Source organism: Salvelinus sp. IW2-2015, linkage group LG2, assembly GCF_002910315.2.
Source record: "Salvelinus sp. IW2-2015 linkage group LG2, ASM291031v2, whole genome shotgun sequence".
In the NCBI taxonomy this organism is placed as follows: domain Eukaryota; kingdom Metazoa; phylum Chordata; class Actinopteri; order Salmoniformes; family Salmonidae; genus Salvelinus; species Salvelinus sp. IW2-2015.
In genome coordinates, this window is record NC_036839.1 from 11,195,928 (window position 1) to 11,217,702 (window position 21,775).

Genomic DNA, 21,775 nt, shown 5'->3' on the forward strand with positions numbered 1-21,775 from the left:
TAACTTCTTATCAAGAGCACAGTGGATGTCATTTAAAACCTTCAATGTTGCTGAAACAGTGCTGTGGCCAGACATAAAACCTGATTGCATTCCATTTAAGATGTTGTTTTCTTGGAAGTAAACCTTTAGCTGCCTACTAACTAAGGACTAAGGACAGTTAAAGATTGTTATAGTGTACGAATAATGTAACTAAACGTGTTGTACCTTATGTTTGCCTGTCTCCTAATTTATCTTTGTTAGCCTATTGTCGGCAAAGGTTGTTACACTCTAACTACATAGTAATTATGAAGATTATACCCTACTGGGTTTCACTTTATATTAGGTTGCTTGCTTCTAAGTGCATACATGATAATTACTAGTATATCCTATTTATCTACATTTTCTTACATTGTACTTGGATTTGGTATAGCCTTTGAGCAAGGTCATAACATAGAAATAAATGCATTGAAAATAACCAGTAGTTAATGACAGGGTGTGCCTTGTTATAATTGTTGTTACCAGGTCCTAGCCTATTTATCAACCTTGGTATTACATGTGGACTTGATGGTAGTGGCACCTTGTAACAAGGTGAGCTTTTGGTTTGAGTTAATAACATGGAAATTCACAGGTAACTTTCAAACATGTAATTACAAAACATTAGTTCCATAATGGAACAAGACATGTGTAATAACATCAGTAATTACACATGTGGAATAATCTTCAGCAAGTGGATATGTATTTATAGTTCTTGTTCCAATTGTGTAGGCCTAATAACTGATACCACTACAACCCTATTACCATGCAATTACGTAGTAACACCTATGTAACTACTATGTTGTTACTATAGTTATTACTGTGTAGTTACATAGTAATAGCGGCAACTTCATGTAAAGCGTTACTAATGTTTTTTTTTTTGGATAAACTCTCTTAAGTCCTCTGAATTACAGAAAAATCTAATTTGTTTAGGATTTTTGCCTAGCGGGAAAGGGACAGAGATGCCCTGTTATAGGAACATGCCACCTTCACCCCTCCAGACTCAGTTTCTAGTATAGGCCCACCCACACCCCGTTGCTGTAGGTACGATAAGAGGGCTAGTGACCAAGTGAGCTATGACGTTCCATTGATCCAGAAAATTGCTGCGGAGCCAGCCTTGAAATTAGTTTAAATTGCTGAATCAAAAAAATGGTATCCACTATTCTGGTAAGGCTAGTGTAAACCCCTCTGCCTCTAATCCCTGGCTGATGTGAAAAGTTGCCAGGGATCGTTTCTTCCGCTGCCCAATTGATGGGGGAATTTGGATTGCTTGTGACAGAGACACACATGCAACCAACTGGGATTTAACTTGGATGGCACTTATGGCGACCAGGGTCGTGACTTGGTTTTGAATTTGAGGGCTTGAGGAATTTTGTGTGATCTACAACGGCTTTGTGCTTTTCAATTCAATTACACGCCAACACTTTCCACTGTGCCAATTTCAGATCCTCTCTTAGTTGTGAGTTGAGTCATAACTCCATGCCTTGCTATACAGTTCAACCATGTTTCTTATTTTACCCGGTTTGCTTGGTCCTAAAAATAGTAACAAACACCAGCGTTTGAGCTGGAGATTGATGTGAAGAGGGAGCAGGCAGGGACGTCTTGAAACAAAATCAGCTTTAATTTGGAGTAAGTTGAGCTAAAATGATCACTCAGGCAAACACAGTAGTGGATTATACCACACATATTCTGTCATTATTACTATATTATCATTCCGTTAAAGACCAGAGAGAAGGTCTCAGCATACGTTAATATAAAACAATTTACCCACTACTTGGTGGAAAGTGGGAACATATTTGAACTGTTATCGTAATACAATTATAATGTCATGGAAAGTTATGATTTCTACATAAAGCCACACTCCTACACTTACCTCCCTATAGCTTGCACTCTGCAATTGTCCAAATTGACTGGGCATTGTATATTCATTCCAGTTCATAACCTGCATGCAGAACCTTGATATTAGCCAGGTGTGATGGGGACTGGGGACTAAAGTTATTTTTGTCTGTAGATTGTTGTGAATCCTGATACAGGAGAATGAGCTTCTTCTCTATTGAGTGCAGTTTTATATTTTCACGACTGACGATGAAAAATGTCCGTGGTAAAGGATAACCGATAGCTTGTCACCTGCCACTTTTTTTCCCCCCGTTTTTGATTTTCTTTACGCCATGCATCGGGGTGTCTGCACTCAAAATGTAAACTCATTCCTCCTTTGTTTCTTTTTCCACGTTTCCTGGCAAAAGTTGGAGGAAGAAGCTTTTAAATCTTACCCCTAATCCCCCCTATCGTTGACAGGAATACGAATTCTATCCTGAAGACCACTCAACAGATTTTAAGTTAGTGTGTGAAAATCCTTAAAGCTTACAATCCTTAGTTGCTACATCAAATTTTTGACTTATATATTCATGATATACAGTGAGCTCCATAAGTATTGGGTCAGTGACACATTTTTTGTTGTTTTGGCTCTGTACTCCAGCACATTTAATGAAATTATACAAGGACTATGAGGTTAAAGTGACAGACTGTCAGCTTTAATTTTAGGGTATTTTCATCGATATCGGGTGAACCGTTTAGAAATTACAGCACTTTTTGAACATTGTCCCCCCATTTTACGGTCCAAAAGTATTGGGACAAAATCAGTGATGTGTATTAAAGTAGTTTAAAGTTGTCATCATTATTCACGAGTCATTCAGGATTATCCATAATCATTGTAGAATCCACATTCATGTAGAAGTGTTTAGAAACATTCTATTCTTATTTACAATAAACGTGACTGCAAAATTACACAATACATTATATACCATTCATTTCCATTGGGCACAAAATAATCTGATACACAACCAAAACAAACTGCAAATGCAACAAAAAAAACTGAGCGTACTGTGCATTATGTATTTTACACAGTCCTTATTGCTAATCTTTAATAAGGGTGTCAATCATTTCGGACCCCACTGTACATGCATTATATTACAGACAGATTAGGGAGACAGTATTTGCCAACATTGAAATGAAAGGCAAAGAGGGTGGTCAAGGACTTGCACATCTCTCATACAAACAGCTGCTTCAAACAGGAGGCTTCTTGGAAGTCTGGGGTAGATTTGCCCCCACCTGACTGTGACCTATAGGAAAAAACAGGGTATAAATCCACTCCAAAGTTTAATGTCTTCCTCCCTAAGATTGCTTGCCTCTGTTATTTCAGTTTCACGAATGTAGATCTCAAATTGTTTCTTTATAAATACGATCTGATATTAAAAGGTGTCTTGTTGGTAAACATTTCGATGTCACGCCCTGGCCTTAGTATTCTTTGTTTTCTTTATTATTTTAGTTAGGTCAGGGTGTGACATGGGTATTTATGTGGGTTTTGTAGTGTCCAGGGTGATTGTAAGGTTTAGGGGGTTTATTTAGAGTAGTTGGCTTTATGTTTAGTATAGTTGTCTAGCTGTGTCTATGTTGTGTGTAGTTGTCTAGGAAAGTCTATGGTTGCCTGAATGGGTTCCCAATTAGAGACAGCTGGTTTCTGTTGTCTCTGATTGGGAGCCATATTTAAGGTAGCCATAGGCTTTAGTTTGTTGTGGGGAATTGTCTTGTTTAACGTTTGTTGCTGTTCTGTGCACTTGCGTTATTTAGCTTCACGATCATTTGTTGTTTTTTGTTTGTTTGTATAGTGTTTTCGTTTTATGTTCATCTTCGTTCATTTATTAAAAGAAGATGGCTTATTTTCCTCATGCTGCGTTTTGGTCCGTCTCTCCTCCACACGATCGTGACATTCGACCAATTTCACAGATCTCTAATAGGCTCTGTGAGTTAGCCTACAAAATCCAATTGAATTTCCCACTTAATTTCGTGTGCAAAGATAAAATTCAGTCTCATCCATGACACTACATTTTGAAAGACAGTCTGTCTTTTCCTCGTCAGCTGGTTTGACACTTTCAAGCTCTTTGAATGATGAAATGCATGACATTAATTGTCAAGGTTATTTGACTTCAAATGGAGTCCCACCTGTCCTGGTGACCTCAGCCGACCGTGGTTCTGTGTGTCCTTTCCATGGCCCCGTAGGGGAGTGGAAATCATGAGGCCTGACAATGTGCTGACAACATGTCCCAGGCTGGCCAGCCATGGCATTCTCAGGAGTTCAAGGCCTGTCTGTGTCTGTCTCTCTCTGTCTCTCACTCTCTCTCTTTGTCTCTCGGTCTCCCTGTTTCTCGGTCTCCCTTTTTCTCGGTCTCCCTGTCTCTCGGTCTCCCTGTCTGTCTCTGTCGGTCTCCATGAAACAAAGTACAGATGCCACACATGCCAAACAGAATCAAAACTACTTCCTTGGTGCAGTTGGTCCCTGGCACCACTGGCAGACTACTGATCTTCTATGCCTCACCCCTCCAGTAATTTTACTACGTGCTAAACTTCAATAGAACTTTTTTCTTGCCCCGCAAGAAGAGCAATTAATGGATTATTTCTGGAGAAATGGCCAATTATGTATTTTTTAGACAAATGTCTCTGGTTACAGATAAGGTTTGTCCATTTGATGTTCGAGGTAAAGGCCTACGGTGCCAAACCCAGTGACCCCCTACTGTACACTATATCAGAGTTAGTTGATGAATGAAATTAGGTCCAGGTTGGAGTTGAATGATGATTAAAGGGCAAATGAGTGTCAGCAAAATCAGTCAAATATTTCATGAACTGAACACACTTGATGGCACTTTTTTGTTTCGTTCAGTGGAGCCGCACCTCCCGTCGTTAAATAGTTACCGTGCTGTGGTCTCCTGGGAAATTAAAAGCATATTGTGCACAGTTTCCCTGTGACTCTGAGACTCAGGGGAGGAGACTTTTTACATTTTCTAATAAAGGAGACTTCGAATGACTAAACAGGGGACTTGTCTTTAATTAAACTGGGAGTTTGGACGTATTTATCTGTTTATGCTCTTTGTAATAACTCCTAAGGCATGTTCAGACTATTAGGGTCACCACTTTGGGGACTAGTCACCCCCCATTTTGATGGGATGTGCAATAAGAGATTTGTGCATTGTAATATCTTCAGATAATAAGGCGACAAAGATGGTACAGTAAAAAAGAAATCACATAAAGGTTCAGACAAATAAATTTTTTCCCAGTCACTTTTGCACATTGTCCTTACTCTATCTTGCATCACAAAGGATTGCCAGCAAATTGAATATTTTGCTCCCTGGCACATCGATGTGGGATTTCGTCACCTCATTTCACAGGTACCTCTTCCTTTTGATGCCGAGTTTAAATGTTTGGAGCATAAGTTAGACGATAAGCTTGTGGGTAATTTTATAGCAAGAAGTGGAAAAAAGTTCAGAATAATACATAGTGGGATGAATGTGTGTGGAATAATTCCATAGTGTATAATCAAGTTTCGTCATATCCTCTTGATCTTTATAGTGTGTTGGCTGAGGTATGACATCCGTATGCAGCTGGTGGCCGTCCTATCGCCTCTGACCACAGAACATTGGCCCTCATTTTCTGTTAATTTACTGACTATTCTACATATTCGTCGACACCCAGCAGGTGATCTACTACGCATGGCCGGCGTTCGTGTTGGTTTGTCTTGTCCTTAATGTTGATTCATTGATTTATTAAGCATTTTGACCTCTAAATAATGAATATCTGCTTTAATTAACCCTTTAACCCTCTAACCCTCTAGTAATAATAATTTATTAAACCAAACATCTGTTAATCAGCCATTACACAGCACTTATGGTAATTTAATGGAGGAAATAAGTCATTCAAACACGTGCCTTTAAATGCATCAAATCGGTTGTTCTGTAGCGAATCTCTTTTTTGCAAATCAGTCCTTGCATCTGCATTTTGAAGTTGTGGATTTCCATTTCTTAAGCCTTTTGATGTGACTATTTTCTCCTTCGATTATATCGGTGTTTTTTTTTTTGGGATCACGCACAAGATAGATGGATAGACAGCCAGACAAAGAAGTGTGGGTTTGATGGATGGTCATTCACAGCTCTTCCGCTTGTTTGTTCATCCCTTGCTGTATTTAAAAATGACCCTTCAAACAAGACCAATGGAGAAAGCCAAAGTGTTTCACTGAGCAGAGGGAGGAGATGGTTGCTTGAGTAATCTGTTACCATTGCTTTTACAAGGGTCTTTCTTGACACCCGACACCCTTCAAACATCAATATCAAATGTCTGCTTTTCCCCTTGGGTGAGTTCAGCTGATGACTTTCCATCCCTGTATGAAGCCTTGCTGGCAGGCATGGAGGCGTCATGGGAATCCACTGACATTGATTTCTTTATCCCTATACACACACACATAGATGGACGCAATGGGTCCAATCCTGATCTGTTGTAGATGCTTCATTTACATTGAGAGTAGGTAAGAGAGCAGCGCTGTACAGGCTGTAGGCCCAACACTAAGTAGTGTGTCTGTTTTCGGGCGTATTCATTCAATCTTTAAGATGATCTTGAACAACATTTTATGGAAGAGTAAGGCCACTGGAAATGGGGATTGCAAATTTCCTCAGACTAAAGGAATGTGTTTTGGCCATTTTCTAGGTGGCTGAGAGGACCCAAATTAGTCATAGTGTCAGCAACGAATAGTATTTTGACTTTGCTTTTCAGTCTATTGTGAGTAGCAATATGATTATTGTCAAGGGAGGGGGAGGGAGAGGGTGAACAGTGTGAGGTCTCTTTCATATCAAGAGGCCTGCTCATCTCTGTTACAGTAGCTGTCATTCACTTGTAGTCAGTCACACATGCTAAAAATGCAATATGAACCCTCAAGGCTCCAGGGAGAGGAATTGATGCTATGTTGAGCCTGTGTTCCCCGATTAATTCTGTTCCATCATCTAGCATCTCTCTCTCTGTCTCTCTCTCCATGACCTTGTGGTTTACTGAAGAAGTAATCAAATGGTTCGTTATCAAAATAAAGTGCCAAATGATGGATGACATTTCCCCATTCATGTCCCTCGAATCTATTAAATCCATAAAATCCACATCTGATTATCAGATTATATTATATATATATTATATTTATGCCCTGTATGGGATTCGCTAGCAACTCCACTGCTCATCGAAAATGTTCTACCCTAATATTCAGTTTACAATGGATTTGACAGAAAATTGCACAGCCATTTACCTTAAGGGAACTACCCAACGATAAGGAGAAAAAAACTGTAAAAAGAATGGCTGCTTGTATGCCATGCCTCACTGCTTACGTGTGTACTAGTCAAATTCAACTTTAAATTGAATTCATTTTGATCATCCTCTTGATCACTCATAAGTAATCCCCCCTCACTTGACCCAGGCAATGGCAATGATCAGTTTGACCTCCATCTCATCTTCCCCAAGAGCAGAATGACATCAGTGCTAGCTCCGAGAGGTTTGGTTGTGTGTCAAATGTGTCATTGCCCCACACCACCTTCTCTTATGACCGAAAAGAGCTTCTCGATATTAAGACAGCGAATACTCACCTCGTACTGGACAAAGGTTTTTCTTTAACGAGTCGGACGCAAAGGATTAACTTCAGACACCCGACAAGGCCCAAATCCCCATGATTCGTATGAAAAAGAGACGGAGATATCGGGGACGTAGTTCGGGGTGCCTTGTATGGATCCGACGGTGATTGGGTAATCTGCCCCTACCATCAGTACTATTAGCCAACGTACAATCATTGGACAACTAAATAGACAAAAAATTATCACGAATATCCTACCAACGGGATATTAAAAACTGTAATATCTTATGTTTCACCAAGTCGTGGCTGAACGACGACATGAGTAACATACAGCTGGTGGGGTTCACGCTGCATCGGCAAAATAGAACAGACGCCTTCTGTAAGACAAGGGGTGGCGGTCTCTGTATATTTGTAAACAACAGCTGGTCCACAAAATCTAATAGTAAGGAAATCTCTAGGTATTGCTCACATTATTTACCAAGAGAGTTTTCATCTACATTGGGGAGAACAAGTATTTGATACACTGCCGATTTTGCAGGTTTTCCTACTTACAAAGCATGTAGAGGTCTGTAATTGTTATCATAGGTACACTTCAACTGTGAGAGATGGAATCTAAAACAAAAATCCAGAAAATCGCATTGTATGATTTTTAAGTAATTAATTAGCATTTTTTGTTTGTTTTAGATTCCGTCTCTCACAGTTGAAGTGTACCTATGATAAAAATGACAGACCTCTACATGCTTTGTAAGTAGGAAAACCTGCAAAATCGGCAGTGTATCAAATACTTCTTCTCCCCACTGTATATACTTCGTAGCTGTGTATTTACCACCACAAACCGATGCTGGCACTAAGATCGCACTCAATGAGATGTATACAGCCATAAGCAAACAGGAAACCGCTCATCCAGAGGCGGCGCTCCTAGTGGCCAGGGACTTTAATGCAGGGAAACTTAAATTTCTACCAGCATGTTAAATGTGCAACCAGAGGGGGAAAAAAACGTAACTCCACAAACAGAGACGCGTACAAAGCTCTCCCTCGCCCTCCATTTGGCAAAGCTGACCATAATTCTATCCTCCTGATTCCTGCTTACCAGCAAAAACGAAAGCAGGACGCACCAGTGACTCAATCAATAAAGAAGTGGTCAGATGACGCAGATGCTAAGGTACAGGACACTTTTGCTAGCACAGACTGTAATATGTTCCGGGATTCTTACAATGACTTTGAAGAGTGCACCACATCAGTCAATGGCATAATCAATAAGTTGCATCGATGACGTCGTCGCCACAGTGACTGTACGTTCATACCCCAACCAGAAGACATGGATTACAGGCAACATCCACACTGAGCTAAATGGTGGAGCTGACGCTTTCAAGGAGCGGTATTCTAACCCGGAAGCTAATAAGAAGTGTCTTCACTGACATTTTCAACCTGTCTCTGACTGAGTCTGTAATACCAACATGTTTCAAGCAGACCACCATAGTCCCTGTGCCCAAGAACACTAAGGTAACATGCCTAAATGACTACCGACCCATAGCACTCAAGTCTGTAGCCATGAAGTGCTTTGAAAGGCTGGTCATGGCTCACATCAACACCATTATCCCAGAAACCTTAGACCCACTCCAATTTGCATACCGCCCCAAAATATCCACAGATGATATAATCTATATTGCACTCCACACTACCCTTTCCCACCTGGACAAAAGGAACACCTATGTGAGAATGCTATTCATTGACTACAGCTCAGCGTTCAACGCCATAGTGCCCTCAAAGCTCATCACTAAGCTAAGGACCCTGGGACCAAACACCACCCTCTGCAACTGGATCCTGGACTTCCTGACGGGACGCCCCCAGGTGGCAAGGGTAACAACACGTCTGCCACACTGATCCTCAACATGGGGGCCCTTCAGGGGTGCGTGCTCAGTCCCCTCCTGTACTCCCTGTTCAGTCATGACTGCATGGCCATGCACCACTCCAACACCATCATTAAATTTGCCGTCAACACAACAGCGGTAGGCCTGATCACAGACAACGATGAGACAGCCTATAGGGAGGAGGTCAGAGACCTGGCTGTGTGGTGCTAACAACCTATCTCTCAACATTATCAAGACAAATGAGATGATTGTGGACTACAGGAAAAGGAGGACCAAGCACACCCCCATTTTCATCGACAGGGCTGTAGTGGAGCAGGTTGAGAGCTTCAAGTTCCTTGGTGTCCACATCACCAACAAACCTACAATGTCCAAACACACCAAGAGAGTTGTGGAGAGGGCACGACAAAGCCTATTCCCCCTCAGGAGTCTGAAAAGATTTGGCATAGGTCCTCAGATCCTCAAAAAGTTCTACAGCTTCACCATCGAGAGCATCCTGACTGGTTGCATCACTGCCTGGTATGGCAACTGCTCGGCCTCTGACCGCAAGGCACTACAGAGGGTACTGCATATGGCCCTGTACATCACTGGGGCCAAGATTCCTACCTCTATACCAGGCAGTGTCATAGGAAGGCCCTAAAAATTGTCAAAGACCCTAGTCATATACTGTTCTCTCTGCTACCGCACGGCAATTGGTACTTCAGCGTCAAGTCTAGGCCCAAGAGACTTCTTAACAGCTTCAAACACCAAGCTATAACACTCCTGAACAGCTAATTAAATGGCTACTCAAACTATTTGCATTGTCCCCCCCTCTTTATGCTACTCTCTGTTCATTATCTATGCATAGTCACTTTAACTCTACCTCAATTACCTCAATTACCTTGACTAACCTGTGCCCCCACACATTGGCTCTGTACCAGTACCACTGTATATAGCCTCGCTACTGTTATTTTACTGCTGCTCTTTAATATTTTTTTATTTTAGTTTTTATTTTATGCTTATCTATTCTTTACACTTATTTTTCTTAAAACTGCATTTTTGGTTAAGGGCTTGTAAGTAAGCATTTCACTGTAAGGTCTACTACACCTGTTGTGTTCAGCGCATGTGACAAATACAATTTGATTTGATTTGGTTGACAGTTAGCGCTGTAACTGCATGAGCCCTTCCAATATGTGTAGACCTGCGTACTGTATACTAGGCGAGTCCCTCAACTGACAGTAGTAGTCTACTCACATGTGGCAACATTCATACCAGTATGGGGTTGCCGCTGCAACAAAATGTAAAGAGAGTTCACATATTTACCGTACTAATCCTCTCAGAACAGTCTGACTTGAACAGTTGAAAGTAGTAACCTTGTTAGCAGAATGTTAGGCTCCTTGGGGTGTTGCCTGACCACAGACTTACCCTTGATGTTTTGGGAGCTTCATACTGTAGGCCTCTTGGGGAAGATCCTGGTGTCTCCTGGTCCCAATTTGGCAGCTCCAAAGTCTGCATGTCAAACATCTGTGAGGATGGCACCCAGTCATGCTGCCAGTAGCTGAGCATATATCTAGATCTTGCTGGATTGGACGGCTACTCCACCACTCTTTGATGTGTTGAGCATAGAGTTGGATAGAGGGCCCATCTTTGCATCTTTTGCGTAATGGCTTAACCCAGAGGAAGTCCCACCCAGCTGTCTACTTCAGAATGGTGAAAGTCATCAATGGCGCTGGCCATGCTAAAACAGGGACCCAATCCCAAATGGATCCCTACACCCGTCGCCCTATAATCTGAGAGGATTTCACTGTTGTAATCAATATGGTAATAGCTCCACCTTGTCATCTGATAGGCTAGGTTGAAGTTTCACCATTGCTTATACCAATCAAATCTTCTCATATCTCCACAAGTGCAGGGTCTAGAGGTCCATTTGGGATTGGGCCAAGGTCTACTTTAGAGTCTAATGGCTTTGATAGAACTGAGGATGCTCACAACAATGTAGTTACTCCACAACACTAACTTAACTGACAGTGTAACGTCCTGACCAGAGTTATTATGTGTTTTGCTTGTTTAGTGTTGGTCAGGACGTGAGCTGGGTGGGAATTCTATGTTGTGTGTCTAGTTTGTCTGTTTCTATGTCCAGCCTAATATGGTTCTCAATCAGAGGCAGATGGTAATCGTTGTCCCTGATTGAGAATCATATATAGGAGGCTTGTTTMGTGTTGGGATTTTGTGGGTGTTTGTTTCCTGTCTCTGTGATTGTCTGCACCAGATAGGTCTGTCTCGGTTTTTGCACATTTGTTATTTTGTATTGTTGTTTGTAGTGTTTCACTTGTTCTTTATTAAACATGTTTAACACTAGCCGCGCTGCACTTTGGTCCTCTCCTTCACCCCCTGGAAGAAAACCGTTACAGAAACACCCACCAAACCCGGACCAAGCAGCGTGGAAATGGGCAGCAGCAACAGAAGCAGCGGTACCAGGAGGAATGGTCTTGGGAGCAAATATTCAACGGAGAAGGACCCTGGGCTAAGGTTGGAGAGAATCGCCGCTCTCGGGAGGAGAAGGAGGCAGCCACAGCCCAGGAGCGGTGGATTGAGGAGGCAGCACGTAAGAGAGGCTGGAAGCCCGAGAGGCTCACCCAAAAATGTCTTGGGGGGAGGCTAAAGGGGAGTGTGGCGAAGCCGGGTTGGATACCTGAGCCAACTCCCCGGGCTTACCGTGGAGTGAGAGGGCGTCGTACTGGTCAGACACCGTGTTATGCGGTGGAGCGCACGGTGTCCCAGTACGCGTGCTTAGCCCAGTGCGGGCTATTCCACCTTGCCGCACTGGTAGGGCTAGGTTGGGCATCGAGCCGGGTGCCATGAAGCCGGCCCAACATATCTGGCCTCCAGTACGTCTCCTCGGGCCGGCATACATGGCACCAGCCTTACAGGTGGTGTCCCGGTTCGCCTGCATAGCCAGTGCGGGCTATTCCACCTCGCCGCACTGGCAGGGCTACGGGGACCATTCAACCTGGTAAGGTTGGAGAGGCCTCGGTGCTCAAGAGCGCGTGTCCTCCTTCACGGTCCGGTATATCCGGCGCCACTTTCCCGCCCCAGCCCAGTACCACCAGTGCCTACACCACGCACCAGGCTTCCAGTGCATCTCCAGAGCCCTGTTCCTCCTCCACGCACTCTCCTATGGTGCGTGTCTCCAGCCCAGTGCCTCCAGTTCGGCACCACCCACCAAGCCTCCCTGTGCGTCTCCAGAGCCTGTACGCACTGTTCCTTCTCCCCGCACTCGCCTGAGGTGCGTGCCCTCAGCCCGGTCACTCCAGTTCCGGACCACGCATCAGGCTATAGTGCGTCTCAGCCGGCCAGAGTCTGCCGTCTGCCCAGCGGCGCCTGAACTGCCGGTCTGCCCAGCGGCGCTGAACTGCCCGTCTGCCCAGCGGCGCCTGAACTGTCCGTCTGCCCACGCCGTCAGAGCTGGCCGTCTGCCAAGCGCCATCGGAGCCACCGTCCCCAGCGCCATCTGAGCCATCCGCCTCCCCAGCGCCATCTGAGCCTCCGTCTCCCCAGCGCCGTCTGAGCCATCCGTCTGTCCGAGCCGTTTAGAGCCGCCCGTCGTTCCCGAGCCGTCAGACGCGTTCGTCAGTCAGGAGCCGCTAAAGCCATTCGTCAGTCAGGATCTGCCAGGGCGCCAACCAGACAGATCTGCCGGGCCGCCAACCAGACAGGATCTGCCAGAGCCGCAACACAGAAGGGTCTGCCGGAGCCGCCAACCAGACAGGATCTGCCGGAGCCGTCAGCCAGCCATGAGCGTCCAGAGCCGTCACCAGTCATGAGCTGCCCTACAGTCATGAGCTGCCCCACAGTCATGAGCTGCCCTACAGTCATGAGCTGCCCTACAGTCATGAGCTGCCCTACAGTCATGAGCTGCCCTACAGTCATGACGCTGCCATCAGTCCGGAGCTGCCACTCAGTCCGGAAGCTGCCACTCAGTCCGGAGCTGCCACTCAGTCGGAGCTGCCATTAGTCCGGAGTTGCCCTCTGTCCTGAAGCTACCTCTCTGTCCTGAGCTACCTCTCTGTCCTGAGCTACCTCCAAAATCATGTGGGGGCCTTGGGGAGGATTCTTAGGCCAAGGTCGTGGGCGAGGGTCGCCACTCAAGGACGCTAAGGAGGTGGACAAAGACAGTGGTGGAGTGGTGTCCTCGTCCACCGCCGGAGCCGCCACCGCGGACAGATGCCCACCCAGACCCTCCTCTTGAGTTGTAGGGGTCGTTCGGAGTCCGCACCTCAGGAGGGGGGTACTGTAACGTCCTGACCAGAGTTATTATGTGTTTTGCTTGTTTAGTGTTGGTCAGGACGTGAGCTGGGTGGGAATTCTATGTTGTGTGTCTAGTTTGTCTGTTTCTATGTCCAGCCTAATATGGTTCTCAATCAGAGCAGATGGTAATCGTTGTCCCTGATTGAGAATCATATATAGGAGGCTTGTTTTGTGTTGGGATTTGTGGGTGTTTGTTTCCTGTCTCTGTGATTGTCTGCACCAGATAGGTCTGTCTTCGGTTTTTGCACTTTGTTATTTTGTATTGTTGTTTGTAGTGTTTCACTTGTTCTTTATTAAACATGTTTAACACTAGCCGCGCTGCACTTTGGTCCTCTCCTTCACCCCTGGAAAGAAACTGTTACAGACAGAGTGAAAAGGAGAAAGCCTGTACAGAATAAAAATATTCCAAATCATGCATCCTGTATATAATAAGGCACTAAAGTAATACTGCAAAAATTGTGGCAAAGAAATTACCTTTTTGTCTTGAATACAAAGCGTTAGGTTTGGGGCAAATCCAACACAACACATCACAGAGTACTCTCTTCATATTTCAAGCATGCATGGTGGCTGCATCATGTTATTGGCAAGGACTAGGGAGTTATTTAGGAATAAAATAAACAGAATAGAGCTAAGCACAGGAATCCTAGATGAACACTTTGTATGCTTTCCAACAGACACTGGAAGACAAATTCACATTTCAGCAGGACAATAACTTAAAACACAAGGCCAAATATACACTGTTGTTGCTTAACAAGACAACATTGAATGTTCTTGATTGGCCGAGTTACAGTTTGGATCTAAATCTATGGCAAGACTTGAAAATGGCTGTCTAGCAATGATCAACAACCAACTTGCCAGAGCTTTGAAGAATTTTAAAAAGAATATGTGCAAATATTGTTCAATCCAGATTTGCAAGCTCTTAGATACTTACCCCAAAATAGCCTCAGCTGTAGTCGCTGCCAAAGGTATTCTAACATGTGTTCACATCTGGGGGTTGAATCAAATCAAATTTATTTATATAGCCCTTCTTACATCAGCTGATATCTCAAAGTGCTGTACAGAAACTCAGCCTAACCCCAACAGCAAGCAATGCAGGTGTAGAAGCACGGTGGCTAGGAAAAACTCCCTAGAAAGGCCAAAACCTAGGAAGAAACCTAGAGAGGAACCAGGCTATGAGGGGTGGGCAGTCCTCTTCTGGCTTTGCCGGGTGGAGATTATAAAGAACATGGCCAAGATGTTCAAATGTTCATAAATGACCAGCATGGTCAAATAATAATAATCACAGTAGTTGTCGAGGGTGCAACAAGTCAGCACCTCAGGAGTAAATGTCAGTTGGATTTTCATAGCCGATCATTAAGAGTATCTCTACGCTCCTGCTGTCTCTAGAGAGTTGAAAACAGCAGGTCTGGGACAGGTAGCACGTCCGGTGAACAGGTCAGAGTTCCATAGCCGCAGGCAGAACAGTTGAACCTGGAGCAGTAGACGGCCAGGTGGACTGGGACAGCAAGGAGTCATCATGCCAGGTAGTCCTGAGGCATGGTCCTAGGGCTCAGGACCTCCGAGAGAGAGAAAGAATAGAGAGAAAGAGAGAATTAGAGAGAGCATACTTAAATTCACACAGGACACCGGATTAAGACAGGAGAAGTACTCCAGATATGACCCTGACCCTAGCCCCCCGACACATAAACTACTGCAGCATAAATACTGGAAGCTGAGACAGGAGGGGTCAGGAGACACTGTGGCCCCATCCGATGATACCTCCGGACAGGGCCAAACAGGCAGGATATAACCCCACCCACTTTGCCAAAGCACAGCCCCCACATGCTTATCTAATAAAGATATATTAGATATATTGAATCATTTTTCTTCCTCTTTGAAAAGATAGAGTATTGTGTGTAGATTGTTGACAAAAACAATGAATTAAATCAATTTTAATCCCACTATGTAACATCAAAATGTGTAAAGTTGAGGGGTGTGAATCCTTCCCAAAGGCACTGTATGTTGCACTTATTGCAGCACCTTGTGAATAAAGTTAGGGTTGCATGTCTCTTTAGAGATCACATCATGGTGCTAAGGGGATCTATACCTATTCTATGTATAACATATTTAATAACATTTGTAATAAATGTGTAATAATGCTGGGTGAGGAAATTTGCCCAAATTACCATAATCCATACATGTAGAATGAATGTGTTCAATCAAGGTCTAGACTCTAAAATGCCCATTGGCTGATGACCAGAGAAAGGCCTGTACTAAACCCTTGAACACCATATATTGTGCACTGATGATTTACATGGCAATGTAGTAGTTGCTGTTCTTCCAATATAGAATTATCAATCTTCAGCATTTGGCTTTGCCTCAATAGATATTGTTTCCCCAGACTTTCCCAGAGGTGTCTCACATCGGATTAATAGCAAATAAAAAGTTTGCCAGGCAAAATTGGCACCCGGGTACGCCGGTGGCAGGAGTAGTTTGGAGCGATAGAGCGAGGGAGGAGTCTGGAGGACAGAGAGCAAGGGAGGTGGAATATTGAGAGCTGGAGAAGTGAAGGTCTATGTTAATGAGAGGTGCCTTCATTAAAATAGAAAATCTAAACAGCAGCAGAAAAGCTGTCGACAGATAGACAAATGCCTCAGGCAGGGTTTTTAGCTGCATACTCTGCCCAGGGCAGATTTCTCCTCTTTCCTCCAGGCTCTATTAGCTATTATCAAACCAAATCACAAATAAGAACAGAGAGCAAATCGACCCAAAAGGAAATAGCCTGGTACATTGATAAACGTGGATTATATAAGTCTAGTGAGGGACCCTTGTGACCTATGATAACATTCAATCAGCACTGCTGTAGTAGTAACGTTAATCTGCTCCACTCTTTTCATCGCTGCTATGATGCTGACCATCCAAGTGGAAAAAAAGAGCGAAAGATTGTATCTAGGGGTCCGTTTGCGTTCACCACCTCTACAAGAAAGGGCACATAAGTCAACTGTCACAAATGGTTAGTGCAGTTTAGACACATGTATGATGAACAATCCAGTAAACTAATTTGAATACAGATCTGAAAATATGACATGACTACAGCAGTACTAACAAATGAACAACGTATCTAATGTTTCGCAATGCTACATCTATAGAAGCCTTTGGGTGTTTAAAAAATGAGAAGATTTAATCATTTGATTTATAGAGGAAATTATGGGGGCATCGTTTCTGTGCCCAATCGGTTGTTTCAGTCCTCCAAGACATTTAACAAAGCTTTACAAGCAAGCGAGGACTCATTTCCATTACTGACAAAGACTGCTTAGAGAACAGTGTGCCACTGGTGATAGAAATTAATTGATCTCCGTTATATTACTGGTATCTAATCACATTTCCAAAATGGCTCATTTATGTGTCCGTGTAGGCTGCTTGATGTTGGCACACTGTCAACACTGTCAAGGTAGATTTCCCCCCTTCTGTCTGAGCTGTTTGGTCAGTCCAAAATACCACCCTGTTGCCTTCATAGGGCACTCCTTTTTGTATGGGCCGTGGTCAAAAGTAGTGCACTATATAGGGAATAGGGTGCCATTTGGGACCGAGACTCTGTCGAGTGCACATGTGCTGCTTCATTAGCCTGCTATAATCCAACATGAGGATAGGAAGGAGGGCTACAGCCTCCTAGTTTCTGGAGATGAACAATGTGTGTATTTTCTAGGGAGTATAGCGCCCATGTTTTTCTAAATTCCTATTTTTGGGTTGAGTGAAGATGAGAAACAGAATAAAAGTCCCTGAATATGGTGATAGTGATTGATCTATCAGCATAGGGATGCTTCATTTTTGTAGCTAAGACAAAGTACTCTTTATGCAGAACTACCTTGCTCATTTTTGACATTTCTTGGTGTTCACATTCCTTTCAGCACGTGTTCTCTATATTTCTTAAAATAAAATATAACCGAAGGTGTGCAAATACTGATGGTTCTTAGTATACCGAGTCATACATTCAACAGTGATTAGAGACTCAATAGTTTAAGGATAATTTCACCCCTGTTGCATGTGTCCGTTACCTATATAATTTACTACATATCTCCAATGAAAGGGATGAGATAAAATCCTTTCGTTATCCGCTCAGATTTTTTGCCGTAATCCGCTCTATTTGCCATGCAAACAAGTCCTTGGTGACACGTCTTGCTTACTGTGCTGTATGCTAGAGGGATAGGCCACCAGTAAAGTGATGCTTCCAGTCAGTTGTTTAATGAAGTTAGGAATTGATATACAATAAATGTAATGCGTCTGATTGTGTGCCAAAGTGGTGCCCTATACGCCGAGTTGAGTGGCTTGCCCGTGAGACACGAGCAAATGGCGCAGAACCTTGCGTGCCTCACATTCTTATCCACACTGTTCAGACGTTACGCTTCAATGTCTACTCCGTTTACCCAAACCACGTTGTCGTTGTCTTTAAACATCTGGAGTGGAGTGTCTGTCAGCGTCCCATTTGGCACATTATTCCCTATGTAGCTAATGCACTACTTTTGACCAGAGCGTTATGGGCCCAGTTCAAAAGTAGTGCACTCTATAGGGAATAGGGGGGCATTTGGGGCACCACCTCTGTTCCCTCAATAAGAGCACCACCTCTGTTCCCTCAATTAGAGCACTTCCTTCTCGTCAGTATGTTAGGATCTTAAATGCATTGACCCATGACAAATCTAATTTGTTTCATGTTGCCTCTGATAGACTCTAATGGCATACTTCGATTGCAAGATATTTGAGAATTAAATGACTAAACTACCATCTAGCAGTGAGGGCACCTTGAGCAGTGAGGTAAAACCTCTCCCCTTAGTTCCTGCATTACTCTGGCACCTAGCTACTGTATGTGCAATTCAGGTGGTGGTGAGACTCCTTCATAGATGTCCCTACTCAATCATTCCTGCCTTGCAACTTACAAGAGCAACCAACCAAGACATGTCTCCAAATAGGTTTGCAAAATTCTGGTAACTTTCCCAAAATTCTCAGGTTATCCAGAAATCCTGGTCAGAGGATTCAGAATTTCCTGCTTAATTCCCTCCTGATTCTGGGAATCGTCCGTGGGGGATTTCTAGAAAACCTGGGCATTTGGGGAAAGTTACCAGAGTTTTCCAACCCTACTTGCAACTTAACACGAGGAACCAACCAAGAGACAAGATTAGGCAGCTCATGTAGATATTCCATCAATGTATGCTACTGTGTGATCCCTAGCACTCTGCTAGAGGGCTGTAATGAAGCCATTAAACCAGGGAACGTTCTCTCACCTTTAAACCTGCATGAGCCGCCCTTAATGGGACTCAACTGCCAATCTGCCATGCAGCGTGTTCCACCACCATCTGAAATTAATGATAATCTTCCTCCTCATCCATACACGAAGAGCCCCGGCCGCTGACACACGGCCACATGCTAAGAAATGGATGTCCTCTGGAGAAGCGCTCAAGTGATTCTTGTGGGTTATTTAAAAGGAAAACACCCGGGAACTGTCAGATGACTGCCATAAAGAGGATGTTTTAGGGTATACCACACAAGGGCTCAGGAGTTACATGTAGCAAGTGGTGAGCCTCTTAATGTATTTAAAATGGAGAGACCAGGGGAGAAACAAGGCAATTTGAGGAGAAAATACTGCCAAAAGCCTGTTAATGGACTGACATTAAGCTCAATTAAGTTGGGTGCTAGCCGCTAGAACAGGAGAGATTTATGCAAATTAAAGTAGTTGGGCATCTTTCCAAAGCAAAGTTACTGCTACGGACTTGGGTTGCATTTTAATGTGGATAGCATGTAACTATCCAGCTGTTCGTACCAGTGTTGGCGTATACATTTTTTTAAATGAATAATTGTTTCTAACCTTTGTGTGAATGTAGCTATCTATTACATTCATTAAAAGTTTACCAAGAACACTGGTCCACAACACGATTTATCGTAAAGGTGTATATTGTTGTAGATACATGTGAGGGATTATTTTAGAATAAACTGTTAGTGTGATTTGAAAATACTATGGTACAGGATGTTTGGTTTTTCAGAGACGATGCCATGTTCCTCCTTGGAATTGATAGTCAGTCCTGTTACCTTTGCTAAATTTGGTGCAAGATGTAACAAGGGGGAAATGCTCCATCAATCACACAGGCTATTGGAGAGACGAGAGAGAGAGGCTAAAGCTGAGAAATGAATCAGTGGAGGCTCTGTCAACAAACATTTCCAGGCTGAGATGATGGAAAAACTTCCCCTGCTCTCTGTGGACATAATTTGCCAATACCCCGGCGTTATCACAAGTTTTAGGGCAGAACTCAGGACTATCTCTGTAAGTGTGTTTTTTCTTTCTTTAATTCCTCTTCCTCTGTAAATCGAGTGCAGCGGTGGAGGCTTAAGTATGTCAATAAAGCAGGCTAAATCAATGATGGGGTGCAGCTTACCTCCTCTGCTGCTCTGTGCTCGCCTTCCACAGATTAAACCAACGCACACTAATAGCACGTCAGTCAAAGAGGGCGGGTTGCACACTATTGTCCTCTTCGTACACCATTGGCTTAACCACAACTACACAGTAGGGCTTTAAATCATTTGATGACATATTTTTCTTCCTACATACTAGGCTACATAATCTATATGTACCCATTTCTTGAAGGATCATAGAGTAGATTTTTTGGGGGACGATTATTATTATTTCTTGGGGGGGGGGGGGTTACAGGTACATTATCCATTTCAAATTCTAAGTTTATAAAACATATACCTGTAGGCTGCCACTCAAAAAAACAAACAATTAAACTGTAAGATATACTTTAAGTGATGATGAATTCAGTATAAACAGGAAAACAAAAAAAGTGGGCCTCCACCTCCAACGTCCCCTCCCAAACCAGCCAACATGTCCCTATCCAGTGCTGCCTGCCAGTGCTGTTGCCTGATTGATTGAGCGAATCAAAGAGCTAAGCATTTAATGTTTACATTCATGCAATTCAAAGTTAATTTTGAAACTTTGCCCCAGAAGCATTTAACTGCAGGGCACTCCCACATTATATAGGGGAATGGGCCTACCTGATTTAGGGGACAGCATAACCATTTACAGGGTGTGTACTGTACTGTACATGCCTGTGTTTTAGTAAACATCCCAGTTTGGTTAACAGTGGCTTAAAGGGGAAATATGGGATACAAACAACACCAAAACCAGTGTTAATGACTGTTGTGTATGGTGCACAACAGCCAGCTGCAGAGCCATATGACAGTGTACAGGTTTGGTTTGTGTGTAACTATTTGAGATCAGAGCACACCCTGTGGTCTGTAAATTAGTACTTGTGTGTTGTCTAATGTTCAACCCTAATTTAGTCATCACACCACTCGTTGTAAAGTTTGTGCTTAGGGTTGCAAAATTCTGGAATTCCCAGGTTTTTCAGAAATCTCTGTTGGAGGATATTCTGGATTTCCTGCTTATTCCTTCCTGTTCCGGGAATCTTCCAACCAGAATTTCTGAAAAGACTTGGCATTTTAAGAAAATTACTGGAATTGTGAAACCCTACGTGTGCTGATATTGAAGTAAAAACAGGCTTGTTACAGAAACATACTGGATTTGGCACCATTGTTATTTTACTGTCAACCCCACTGTCTCATCTGCTGATTTTGTTTGTCATGTGATTTCCTCATCTTTCATTCTAATGCTCCACAAGGTTCATGGTGTCAAGTCAAAATAATATAATTGTGTCACTTTGGCTTGTACTGTAAAGAGATGAGGCCCATAAACAAAGGAATTCAATGTTTCCCTAAAAGGCTGCTGTCAAGCTTTCAACAGATATTCTACCTCAATTTTAAATGCTTCTGTCTTTTATCTTCTCTTATCACCGTAGATAAAAAGGAACACTTAACTTTGTGTGATCAGTTTGTGGAATCCTTAATGGATCGTTAGTGGGTGTTTGCTCTGTAAATTTGAAGAGCAAACTACATTTTTATCATAGTCATAAGTATGTAAAGTATATAGGTATACATTTTTTAATGAGTTATATGTTGTATGTTTTTATAGTATAATAAGGATCAAGACTGTTGGTATATCACTCTCCCTTCAACACACATCTCCTAGGTTTATTAAATCAAATCAGATTTTATCAATCACATGCGCCGAATACAACAGGTGTAGACCTTACAGTGAAATGTTTACTTTACAAGCCCCTAACCAACAATGCAGTTTAAAAAATACGAATAAGAATAA

At 43.1% G+C, this 21,775-nt stretch overlaps 1 protein-coding gene across 3 annotated transcripts in view; it reads left to right on the top strand.

Moving 5' to 3' along the window:
* Positions 1–21,775, top strand: part of LOC111974293 (acid-sensing ion channel 4-A) — a 168,985-nt gene that overhangs the window by 136,092 nt on the left and 11,118 nt on the right. The window lies entirely within an intron of this gene.